The following is a 13558-nucleotide window of genomic DNA, read 5'->3' on the forward strand; positions in this document are numbered from 1 at the left end:
ATTTTGAGATGTCATGCAAGGTATATATGAAGCCAATGTACTCCAACCTATGTCTTTTAACACCTCTAGGAGCTCTTGATTGGTGACCCGCTGGACTGACTCAAAGCTAAATTCGTGATTTTTTTGGTTGGGGAGGTGAGTTGTCGTTTGGATTTTGGTGTTTCTTTTTATTTTTTTCTGAGGTTTCCATTATTTTATTTAGTTAATTTTAGATAGACTTGCTACCTGCCATCATAGCAGAAGGATGGAAGAATACAAAGAATCCTCCTCCAGATCCTTGAAGAAGGATATCATCAAACAATAGAAGATGAAAGAGCTCATCAACCATGGTACCAATGGAAAGTGAGGCTATCCCATCCTTGCCTCACACACATGAAAGTGGCAGTTAAAATATTCCTGAAGGGAGAGTCCTCCAGTCATCAGTTAAAGAATGAGGTGGTCATTTTTAAGACGGTATGGCACAAACACATCAACAGTTTGTACCAGGTGATGGAGAAGGAAGAGTATGTGTATTTCATCATGGAATTGGCCAGTAGGGGATACCTCCTGGGGTGGATCTGAAGATCCTGCCACCTATATGAGGATGAAACCAAGAGGCTCTTCACACAAATTGAAAGTGCTGTTCACTGCCCATACCAGAACAGAATCACAAACTGAAACATTAAGTACAACAACATCCTGTTGGATACCAAAGGCAATATCAAGGTCAGTGGTTCGATCTGAGCATCTGGTTCACCCTGGGGCAGTTGCTATCGAATGTATTTGCTGCTGAGCTATTCCACCACCTAAATTTTCCTGGAAGAAAGAAATGATTGCTGGGTGTCGCTGGCTTACACTTGTAAGCCTAACTATTCAGGAGTCTGAGATCTGAGGATCATGGTTCAAAGCCAGCCGTGGTTGGCTTTACCCTCTGATCAAACTCATACTGATACCAAAGACTAATTTGAGGAGGAGATGGCAGTGGATAGAGGTGGCTAGCAAAATAGTTACCACTCTTGTCAGAACAAGCTGCTGAATGTGGACCCAGGAACAGAGCAGTTCAAGACAAAGGGGAGGAGAGGGCTGAGAGATATCAAAGATAACTTCACTTGAAAGCCAGAAAGCCTCTTATTGAGATGGGAGAGATTTGTAGGTAGTCTACTAAAAGAAAGAGTTGTAAATGGGATCCACAAATGGAAATGAAAACCCTATTTGCCCAGAAAACCCCAAGAAGACAGGTAAATCAACTGCCTTAGGTTTCCTCAGGAGGGATTCCAGCCAAGGGACATCTTGTACTGCAGTGTAAACTGAATGTTGTAGTTATCAAAGCATGTAATTTTTGTGGATTGTATCAATTCCTTCCATATACAAAACTACTTGAATTACTCTTGAACTACATCCTAGTCTTTAAAAATATACTTTGTTTAATTTTATTCCGTTATTCTTTAAGATGCAGTCTCATCATGTAGCCAAGTCAACTTCATAATTCTGCTGCCTAGTCTCCCAAGTTTTGGGTTAACAGCTGTGTACCTCTATGTCATGCATCATCCTATTGTCTGTACATTTCCTTAAGTTTTAATACTTTATTTTATCCCTTGGCAGGACTACAGTTTTGATTGAGAGGCTGGTGCTGGGCAAGCAAGTGCTCTACCCCTTGACCCCTGCCCCCAGCCCTTGCTCTTCATTTTACTTTAAATAAGCTCTTATTGTACTATTTTGCTTGGGTCAGCATCAGACTGTGATTGTAAGATTTTTCCTGCTGGGAACCTTTTTTTGTGCTTTAATATATTTTGTAAATATAATTTTTCAGCCGAGGGCCAGTGGCTCACACCTATAATCCTAGCTAGTCAGGAAGCTGAGATCTGAGGATTGTGGTTCAAAGCCAGCCCACGGAGGAACATTCGTGAGACTCTTATCTCCAATAAACAACTAGAAAACAGGAAGTAGCACTGTGGCTCAAGCAGTATAGCACTCGCCTTGAGATGAAGAGCACAGGGACAGCGCACAAGCCCAGAGTTCAAGCCCCACGACCGACAAAAAATAAAATAAAATCAAAAATAACTTTTTATCTTATTAAAATGAAGCTACACATAGGTGTTACCTTTATATAAGTCATTTTAAAATTCAAAGCCTTATTTTAAAAGAGTAAAAATGCATAAAATCACTAAAAGTTATCTCTAGAAAAAAATGACTACCAGATTAAATGTTTTTGGAGGCTGGGTCAGTAGCATTTGGTATTGTTCTCACTTCAGCTCTAGACAATGCTACATAGTTCCAGGGCTGCATGGCCTAAATAAAAACAAGTAAAAAGTAAAAAACAAAAATGATCCTTTAGGGCACAGTTGTGGAAGATTTGAAATACTTTTGTACATTTTATTGACCATTTGTACATTTCTGTGCTGATGAAAAGTGATGTAGAAATTTTGGTAGAATTTGACACATTCTTCTAACGTAACATAGAATTCCACATTACACAGCAATTCCATTTCTCATTGCATAACAAAAACAACAAAAGAAAAAAAAACTAATAGCTCATATACCAATGATAACAGCAAAGTTCAGAATAGTCAGAAGTTGGAAATACCTGGCGTGTTTATAAGATGAACAAGTTTATAAAATATTAGGTATACATAAATGGATTATGACTTATCCACAAAAAGGCTGCAATTAATATATATCTGTCACAGATGGATACAAAAATAATCTACTATTTATGTGAAACATATTGATTAAACTATTTCATAAGAGAAAATGTAAGATTAAAATTTCTGGGACAGGACATTGGAATTATCATTACTCTATGATTGTGTGGATTCCATCAGTATCTAAAAGACAGTTCACAAATAGAGGTAATTGTTACAATGCAGTGTGGATATAATTAATCTCACTGAATTTTATACTTACCTATCAAGTATGAGGCCCTGTGTTCAACCTCCAACACATCCAAAAAATGCTAAATCTTCCTTCTGTTACCTACCTTCACTGGTAGGTCCTTTTCTACTGTTTTGATTATATTCCTCTGAGGATCTCTCGTGGATCTCTGATGTTTAGTTATTCTTTACAGGAAATCCATTATTTGAATATTAATTTTGAGTTTTAAAGGAAACCTCGTATATTAAAATGAGGGAAATGCCTGCAGTTCTAACTCAAGAGGCTAAAGCAGGAAGATCCTTACACAGTCAAGGATGCATAGGTAGGTCATGTCTAAATCCCCATGGTAGATGCTGAAAGTGCAGGGACAATTATTTGTAAGCAATTACAAGTGAGAGATAAGTTTCTGATCACATTATTATATGGTCATGTCAGCTTGTAGTTAATATTTACATGAACTTTAAAATTTTTCCTATTTCCTTTACTCAGTATGTCATTTTGAAACTTCGTACTTTCTCATTTGCCACATTTACAAAGAAACATAATTTTCCTTAGCATCATATTAAACATGGTTTTTGATTTTTTTCTATATTACACCTACTATTATTTATTTTTAAAAGTTTTTTTTTCTGCCTGTAAGGACTGGCCACTGTCTCAGAGGTTTTGCCTAGTTCTGCCAATTGAGCCACAGCTCAACTTCCAGCTTCATTCATTTGAAAAGTCTCATGCAATGCTCAGCACAACTAAGGAGGCTGAAATCTGAGGATCCTGGTTTGAAGCCAGTCTGAGCAGCAAAGTCTGAGATTCTTATCTCCAATTAATCACCAAAAAACTGTGGGTAGTAGAACTATAGCCTTGAGTAAAACAGGGCAATTCAAGCTCTAGTACTGGTAATTACATGAACAAGTCTCATGGACTTTTTTCCTTGGGCTGGCTTTGCACTGCGGCCCTTAGATTTCAGTCTCCTGGGTAGTTAGGATTTACAGACATGAGCAACCAACCACTGACTTATTTTAATATTGCTGTTTTTGTTTTTCTTTTTGTTGTTCCTGGGGCTTAAGCTCTGGGCTTTGGGTGCTGTCCCTGTGCTCTTCAGCTCAAAGCAAGCACTCTACCACTGGAGCCACAGAACCACTTCCAGTTTTCTGGTGGTTTACTGGAGATAAGAGTCTCATGAACTTCCCTACTCCGGTTGACTTTGAACTATGATCTTCATATCTCAGCTTCCTGAGTAGCTAGGATTACAGGCTAGTGCCACCAGTGCCCTTCTGTTTCTTAGCTTTTTGACCCAAGGATGATGTTATACAACTTCAACCACAGCTCCACTTCTAGCTTAGTTTTGCTTATTGGACATAAACTTCTAATATATATTTCTGGGTAGAATGGCTTCAAACCATGATCCTCAAATTTCAGCTTTCTGAGGTGCTCCAATTATACACATTAACCACAAACCCATCGGTATTTGAAAATATTAATATGTTTTCCCCCTTTTGTCTTTTTAAATTTTTTCTTGTTTTTAATTTTTGTATATGTGCTAGCCCTGGGGCTACAAATCAGGGCCTGGATACAATGCAAGAGCTTTCTCTTCAAGACTAGTGGCTTACCACATGAGCCAAAGTGTACCATGTGGCTATACTTGTTTTGTCTTAGTGCTTGAACTAAAGCTCTGGGTGCTGTCCTAGAAAGTGATTTTCCAGTTTGCATTCGGGTCACAGCTCAATTCCAGGTTTTCTTCAATTCTTGATAGTTAATAGATGAGTCTTATGCAAAGCCCAGCACGAATTATTTGGCTAAAATCTGAGGATCATGGTTCAAACCTACTAGGGCAGAAAAGCCCATGAGACTCTTAGCTCCAATCAATCACTGAAAAGCTGAGAGTAGTAGAGCTCTATCCTCGAACAAAACAGAATAAGTTCAAGCCTCAGGATGGTACACAGATGCGAAAACAAAGCCTCATGGACTTTCTTGCATGGGCTAGCGTTGAACAATGATTCTCATATTTCAATATCTCTTCATCCTCTTTCTGAAAATTTTATTGGTTCTGTGGTTTGACCTCTGATTCTGGGGCCTATATCTTACATTTTACACTCAAGGGTGGTGCTTTACCATCTCTGCAACAGCTCAAGGCTTTGTGCTGTGTAGCTGGAGATAAGAATCTCAAGCACATTCTTTCCCAGGCTGACTTGACACTGCAATCCTCAGTTGTCAGCCTCTTGTGTAGTGAGGATTACACATATGACCAGCAACATTTGGGTCATTTTAAATCTTTAATATGTGCTTGCTTCCACCTTCTTTTCTTATTCTTTTTTCATTTTTGCTTGTCTGGGGAGTAGAAATTGAAGCTCAGATGCTGTCTCACGACATACATGGGACCAACCATAACATTTTGCTTTTGGGGGGAGGTTAAATGGAGAGAAGAGAATCATGTAGAGCTAGGCCAGATTCAGGAGGCTGAAAATTGAGGAGAGTCCATGACACTCTCTTCTCCAATTAACCACTACAATCTGAGAGTAGTCTATCATTGAGCAAAATAGTGCAAGTTCAAGCACCAGGACTGGCACACACACACACACACACACACACACACACACACACACACACACACACACACACACACACACACACACATATCTTATGAACACCTATACCTGAACTGAGCTTTAAACAGTATCCTTAAATTTCAGCCTGAGTATGTAGAATGAAAGATATGAGCCACCAATGATTGGCTGATTGATACCTCTGTTACTTGTTCTTTCTTCTCTTCTTCTATCCTTCTTTTCATTTATTTCATTATTTTTGTGTTTATTGGTCTTGGAGATCGAACTCATGCAAGGCCTGGCCTGATTCAGGAGGCTGAAATCTGGCCATCATGGTTTGAAAGCAGCCTGCACAGGAAAATCCATGAAACTCTTATTTCCAATCAACCAACAAAAACCTATACCCAGTATGGCGCCACACACAAAACAGTCTCCTGAAATTTCATGATTAGGTTTGCCTTTACACAGGATCTTAAATTTCAGCGACTTGCATTTCTAGAATTACAGACATGAGCCGACAGTCTTAAGTTCTCTACTTCCAACCAGTTAATTTTTTATTGTGATCCTGTGGCTTGATCTGTGATCCAGGGCACTGTTTCACAGGTTTTTCTCAAGGCTGGTGCTTTATAACTACAACCACAGCTTCATTTCTGCTGTTTGTTGCTGGCTATTTGGAGACTTAGGCACTTCCCTGTCCAGGCTGGCTGTAAACAACCACCTTCCTTCAGATTTCAGGCTTGTGAGTCACTAAGATTACACATATTGAGCAAAAACTCATGCAGGGCTCATTTTGAAATTTTAATTGGATTTTCTCACACCGTTTTTTTTCCTAGTCCTAGCCCAGGCCTTGGGCACTGTCCCTGAACTTCTGTTACTCCAGGTGAGAATTGTACTACTTGAGCCACAGTGCCACTTCCAGTCTTTTCTATTTATGAGGTACTGAGGAAACAAAGCCAGGTATTTAAGCATGCTAGGCAAGCACTGTATCACTAAGCCACATTCCCAGCAATTCTTACAACTTTTTATTTGTATTTTTGTTTCTATGTATGCTGGTCCTGGTGCAGCCCCAGAGGTTTTAATTGAAGACTAGCACACCAAGACATGAGCTACAGTACAACTTGTGGCTATTTTGTTTTGTTTTGTTATAAGTAGCTACTTAGATTTGATTCCAGGAATTCTCCTACCTGGGCTGGCTTTCAAATGTGATCCTCAGATTTGAGTCTCCCAAGTGGATACCATCAAAGGTGTTTGCCACCTATGCTTAGCTCATTTTAAACTCTGAAATTGGCTCTTTCTTCTCCTATATTCTCTACATTTATTTATTTTATTCTTTGTGTGTGTGGGTCCTGAAGTTAATATCAAGGTCTGGGTGCTGTCCCATAAATTATTTTCTCATTTCTGCCATTGGAGCTACAGCTCAATCACCAGGTTATATTTTTCTTCCTTTTGATGGTTAATTGGAGATAAGAATCTCATGTAAAGCCCAGAAAGACATAGAAGGCTGAAACCTGAGGATTGAATTTGAAGCCATCCTGGGCAGGAAAGTCCATGAGACTCTTTTCATCAACTACCAAGATGCTGGGAGTGGTAGAGCTCCTACATGAATTCAAGCCACAGGTTGGCACACAAAGAAAAAAAGCCCCATGAACTTTCCTGATTGGGCTGGCCTTTAAGTGGTATCTTCAGACTTCAGCCTCTTGAATAGCTAAAATGATAAGCAGGAACCATCAGACCCAAGCTTATATTTAAATCTCAAATGGTCATTTCTGCTCTTCTTTCAGTTTTGTTTTTGGCCAACTTTGGGCTGAATTATATACCTGGGTACTGTTTCCCAGGTTTTTCATGGAATTTCAGTAATTTACAACTACTATCACACCTTCATTTCCAGCTTTTGCTGGGTAGTTGGAGAAAAGAATTTCAGCATGTTCCTCCCCAGGCTGGCTTTGAGCTGTGATCCTCATTTTTCAACTTTCTGAGTAGCTAGGAATACACAAATAAACCAACAACCGTGGCTCATTTTGAAATTATTTTCACTTTCTCCCATCTTTTATAATTTGTGCTCTTTTTTTCTTTCTTTTTGTAGGTGTCTATGCTAGGGCTTCAGCACCAGGGCATGTGTGTTGTCCCAGAGCTTTCTGTTTAAGACTAGCATTCTACCACATGTGCCAGAGCACAGCTCGTGGCATATTTTTGGTGGCAAATGAGACATAAGAATATCATGGATTCTTCTACCTGGGCTGATCTTCAACTGTCCTAAGATTTCATCCTCCTGAGTAGCTGATAGAACATCAGTGTGCTACCAATGCTTGATTTATTTAAACCTCTGTCATTTGATCTTCCTTCTGTACTTCTACCCTCCTATTGTTTAATTATTCTGTGATTGTCCCGGGGCTTGAATTCATGACCTGGTTGCTATCCCAGAATGTGATTGCCCAATTCTGCCACTTGAGCCATAACTCAATTCCAAGGTTTTTTTCTTTTCTTTTTGACAATTAATTGGACATAATAGTCTGAGTCAAAGCCTATCATGAATCAAGCCAGCCTTGGAAAGAAAGTCCATGAGATTATGACCTCCAATTAACCACTGAAAAGCTGGGAGTGGTAGAGCTCTAGCCTTGACCAAACCAGCACAAGTTCAAGGATGGCACATACAAGCCACCGGATGGCACAGAGATGCACAAACACAGAGAAAATCTTATGGATTTTCTTACTTGTGTTAGCTTTGTACTGTGATCCTCAGATTTCAGTCTCTCTTTTTCCACTCTCCTTTTTATTTATTGTGTTTTATTTGTAAATTTTAGTGGTCCTGCAGCTTGACCTCTGGCACTGGAGACTGTTTCTGAGCTTTTTAACTAAAGGCTGCTGCTTTACCACCTTGAGTCCAGCTCAGGGCTTTGTGCTAGATAGCTGGAATAAGCATCTCAAGCATGTTCATGCCCAGGCTTACTTGATACCACAATCCTCAGAGGACCAACAAACCTTGTGTCATTTTAAAATTTTAATATTTGCTTGCCTCTACCTGCTTTGCTTTATTCTTTTTTTTGCATGTGTGTGCTGTTCCTGGTCTACAAATTGGGCTCTTATTCTGTCCCAGAAGTTTTTATTCAATGCTATCCTCTATTACATGAGTCACACCATAATTTTTGGCCCTTTTTTGGGAGGTGATTAATTACACACAATAGTTTCATGGACTCTCCTGCCTGGGCTGGCCTGAACCATCATCCTCAGAGTTCAGCCTCTTGAATAGCTAATAGAACATGTATGAACCACCAATGCTTGACCCATTTAAGCCTTTGTCACTCGCTCTTCCTTGGTTACTTCTACTCTTCTTTTTTCTTCTGTGCATGTTCTGTTGCTTGAATTCAGGATCTAGGTGCCGTCCCAGAAAATATTTCCCCAGTTCTGCAACTTAAGCCATAGCTCAACTTCCAGCTAAATCAGGTGGCTAAAATCTGAGGCCCATGTTTCAAAGCCAGCATGGGCAGGAAAGTCCATGACACTTTCATCTCCAAGTCAACACCCAAAATCTGGGAATGCTAGGGCATTAGGCAAAGGATTGTACAGAAACACACACATCACACATACAAACACACACACACACACACACACACACACACACACACACACACACACAAATATACACACCTATACACAAGCTTGCCGGGACTTTGCTTCTTGGCTGACCTTGAAACTTGATCCTCAGATTTCTGCCTCTTGAGAAGGAGTACAGCCATTATCACCAAGCACCAGGCTTATGTTTAAATATACAGTTGCCCTTTCTTCTCCTACAAATTTTTTAGCACTAGAAATTGATCTCTGGGACAACATACAGGTGAATTTTTAGCTTTTTCACCAAATACAATGCTTTACAACTACAATCATATCTACACTGGGTAGTTGGGAATGAGTTTCATGTACTTTTTTGGCCAGTCTTTCTTTGAACCTTGAATACCTAGGAATAAACATATGAACCAAAATGCATGCTCATCTTGAAACTTTACATTTCTCTTTACCCATCATTTTTAGTTTGTGCTTTTTTGTTTTTTTGAAATGTGTGTATAGGATTTCAACTTAGGGATTAGATACTGTTCCAAGCTTTCTGTTTTAAACTACCACTCAACTGCATGAGCCAAAGTACAAATTGTAGCTTATTTTTGGTGCAAATTAGATCTATGAGTCTCATGAACTCTCCTACGTGGGCTGGTCATGAAGCGTGATCCTTAGATTTCATGCTCCTGAGTACCTCTTATACCATGTGTGAGCAAACAATTTTAGATTCATTTCAACCACTGTCACTGACTTTTTTTTTGTACTTGTATCCTCCTTTTCTTTTATTTCTTCTCTGCTTGTCCTGCAGCTAGAACTCAGGGTCTGGGTGTTTTTTCCCAGTTCTGCCAGTTGAACTACAAGTAAATTCCAGGTTTTTATTTTTTTGTTTTTGTTTTTCATTAGAAATGAGTATCATGTAGAGCCAGAACAGATTCATGAGGCTACAAACAGGAGCAAAGTTTATACCAGTCTGGGCAGGAAAGTCCCTGATATCTCCAATTATAACCACTTAAAAGCTGAGATTAGTAGAGCCTTGAAAAAAAAAAGTACAAGTTCAAGCAGCAGGACTAACACACACACACACACACACACACACACACACACACACACACACACACACACACACACGTCTTATGAACTTTCCTAGTTCGTTGGGCCTTTAAATATTATCCTCAGATTTTAGCTTCCTGAGTGACTAGAATTACAGTTATGAGCCACCAATGATTGGTTGATTGGCTAATTGAAGCCACGGTTATTGGTTCTTCTCTTCTTCTACCCTTCTTTACCTTTATTCATTTCATTGTTTTGTGTGTGCTGGTGTTGGAGCTAGAACTCATGCAAGGACTGTCCTGTTTCAGAAGGCTGAAGTCTGATCATCATGGTTCTAAGCCATCCTGAGATGGAAAGTCTAAGAGCCTTACCTCCAATTAAGTGCCAAAAACCTGGGCGTAGTATAGTTCTAGCACCAGGATGGCCCAGAAAAAACTGTTTGCTAGACTTTCCTGCTGGGGTTGGCCTTTGCACTGGATCCCCATATTTCAGCCTCCTGAGGTTCTAGAATTACAGGCATGGGTCACCAGCCCCAGATTCTCTGCTTATTACCATTTTTTGTGATCCTGATGCTGGATCTCTGAGCCACGGCACTGTTTCATAGCTGTCTCACTCAAGGCTGGTGCTTTACAACTCCAATCACAGCTTCACTTCTGTTTTTTCTGTTTTTTTTTTTGCTGGTGATTTGAAGATGAGACACCATAACCCTAAAATTTCATCTATCTTAGAATGTAGGATTACACACATGAAACAAAATCTCATGTCTCATTTTGAAAATTTAATTGGATTTTTCCGATATATTTTTAATTTCTATTTTTTATTTCCATAGGTATGCTCAGCTTGGGGCTATAAATCAGAGCCTAGGTATTGTCCCAGTAATTTTTTTCTCGTCTATCTTATTTTATTTTCTTCTTTTTATTTTGAAAATACGGTATGGAGGGCTTACAATTAATTACATAAGCAAGGTAATGAGTATATTCTTATCAAGCATTTTTGCCTCCTTTGTTTGCTCTTGCCATCCCTTTCCATCTCTCCAACCCACCGCTGTCCCCCTGACACCCTGCACCAAAGTGGTAAAAAATTTTTCAACATAATGTCTTATTCATCTCATTGATTGTTGCAATGGGTTCAGCTGTATCCTTATTTTTATATTTATTTATTTATTGCCAGTTGTGGGGCCTGAACTCTGGGCCTGGGAACTTTCCTTCAGCTCTTCAGCTTGAGGCTAAAGCCGTACCACTTGTGCTACAGTGCCACTTCCGGCTTTTCATGCTTATGTGGTGCTATGGAATTAAACCCAGGCCTCGTGCATGCAAGACAAGCACTCTCCCACTCAGTCACCTTCCCAGTCCCATCCAAGTACATTTTTACTACTAGCCCTCTAATGTGTAAGCCACAGCACAATTTGGAGCTTTTTAAATAAAACTGTAGTTGGCTAATTAGAGTTGAGTCCATGGGCTCCCCTGCCTTGGCTGGCCTTGAACACTGATCCTCAGATGTGAGACGCTTGTGTAAGTACAATAACAAGTGTAAGCTACCTCAGTTTTGTTCATTTTCAACTGTGCAATTGGCTCTCCCTTTTCTTCTTATACCTTTGTTTTCATTTATTTATTTTATTCTTGTGTGTGCTGGTTCTGGAGTTTGATCTCAAGGTGTGGGTGCTGTCCCAGAAATCATTGTCTCATTTCTGCCATTAGAGCCACAGCTCAACCTCCAGGATTTTTTCTCTACTTTTTGGTGGTTCATTGGAAATAAGAGTCTCATGCAAAGCACAGAATGTATCAGGAAGCTGAAATCTGTGGATCACAGTTTGAAGCCAGCCTACACAGATAATTCCATGAGACTCTTTACCTCCAATTAGCTGATAGTGATTCCACCAATAAGCTGAGATTGATAGAAGTCCATCCTTGAGTAAAGTAAAACAAATTCAATCCTCATGACTGGCTCACACAAAAATGGCCAATGGACTATCCTTCTTGGGCTTGCCTTTAAAAGGTATTTTCTGACTTTAGCCTCCTATGTAGTTAATACAACATGTGTTAGCCACCAGTGATTGATTAATTTAAAACTGTCATTGTCTATTCCTTCTCTTCTTCTACACTTCCTTATATCTTTTGTGCTGGTACTGAGGCTTGAACTTGGGGCCTTGGTGTTCATCTTTTTATGTCCTTTTTATAACTTGTTTCAGTTTTGTTGTTCTAATGTTTCATTTGTTTATGTTCCTTTATATATCTCATATAAGTAAATTTTTATATCTCACAAAAATAACTTTATCTTTGTACTGGTGGCTCATACCTGTAATCTGACTCAGGAGGCTGACAGCAAGGATCACAGTTTGAAGCCAGCACAGGCAGAAAAGTCTAGGAAGTTCTTATTTCCACTACATTACTAAATATAGTAGAAGTAGAGGTATGAATCAACTAGTAAATTGCTTGCATTGAGCAAAAGAACTCAGAGCTCTGGCTTCAAGTTACATCCCCTGGACTGGCACAAAAAGAAAACTTTCATTAGCTTATATTATACTAGGATTACTGGTGGAGAAGACCATCCTTGTTTTAAGAACCAAATTTTGCACAGCTGCCACTTTTGATCTTTTCCCTAGGAACTTTTATGCTTGTTTTTTCCTTGCCTTATATTTACATTCCACTAATGGCATTCTTATTTTTTGTTTGGAGACACAATTCAATAATTCAATGACATATCAGAAAAGGCATGTCTTGAATTTTTCTTTATTTTAAATAGGAAAGGGAAATGCTAAGTCTCAATCCAGCAGAGAGTGAATGAAAGTTTGATTATAGAGCTGTTAAATGTATTCCTGGACTGGGAAGCCTGCCATTTTAGGTGCTTTGGTGGATGGGTCTTCCTACAGCTTCACAATAAACTTCTATGATGTTACAGCCAACTTTGCCATCACAACGGATAGGTGTCAGCCACTGATCTCACCTTTATGTGGACTTAGATACACAAGGAGGAAAAAAATAATTAGAAAAATATTACTATTAACCACAAGACCACAGCTGGATGAGCTTTCCTAACTGAATTCTGAGATTACATGAGCAGAGCAGGTTCATCTCCTCACAAGGCTACTAAGCACAAAGGACCAGGCACTGTTGTAGGCAACTGGAGAAACAGATGAGAATACAGCTGCAAATGGCCTACTCCATGCAAATTTCATGCTGAAGGAGAAAACCAGAAATCACAATGATGATGTCAATGAATCAGAAGGATGGTGATGTGGGGAGACAGCTTCACATTGAGGATGGGAGGAAGAGACATATGATCTAACAGTAGGGAACATCCATGCAATTACTGCTTTTCCACTCTGTCTCCAATCTCAATCCCAGATCTCATTCTTCTGAGTAGCAAATTATAGGTATGAGGCACCTGCAGTCAGCTCTTTGATATAAATATCTATAATCAAAGTTTTCTAAGTTTCTTGGAAGATTTTTGAAAGGAAGGTTCAAAATTAAATATATTGTGTGTCCTAAACATTCTTTTCATTATCTTCTAATTATTTGAATATGAGCTGTCTTCCTCACTTTTGGGAAAAATCAAGACAGTTGTTTTCATTG

The sequence above is a fragment of the Dipodomys merriami genome, unplaced genomic scaffold, assembly GCF_024711535.1.
Source record: "Dipodomys merriami isolate MVZ:Mamm:240054 unplaced genomic scaffold, mDipMer1.0.p SCAF_453, whole genome shotgun sequence".
Taxonomy (NCBI): Eukaryota; Metazoa; Chordata; class Mammalia; order Rodentia; family Heteromyidae; genus Dipodomys; species Dipodomys merriami.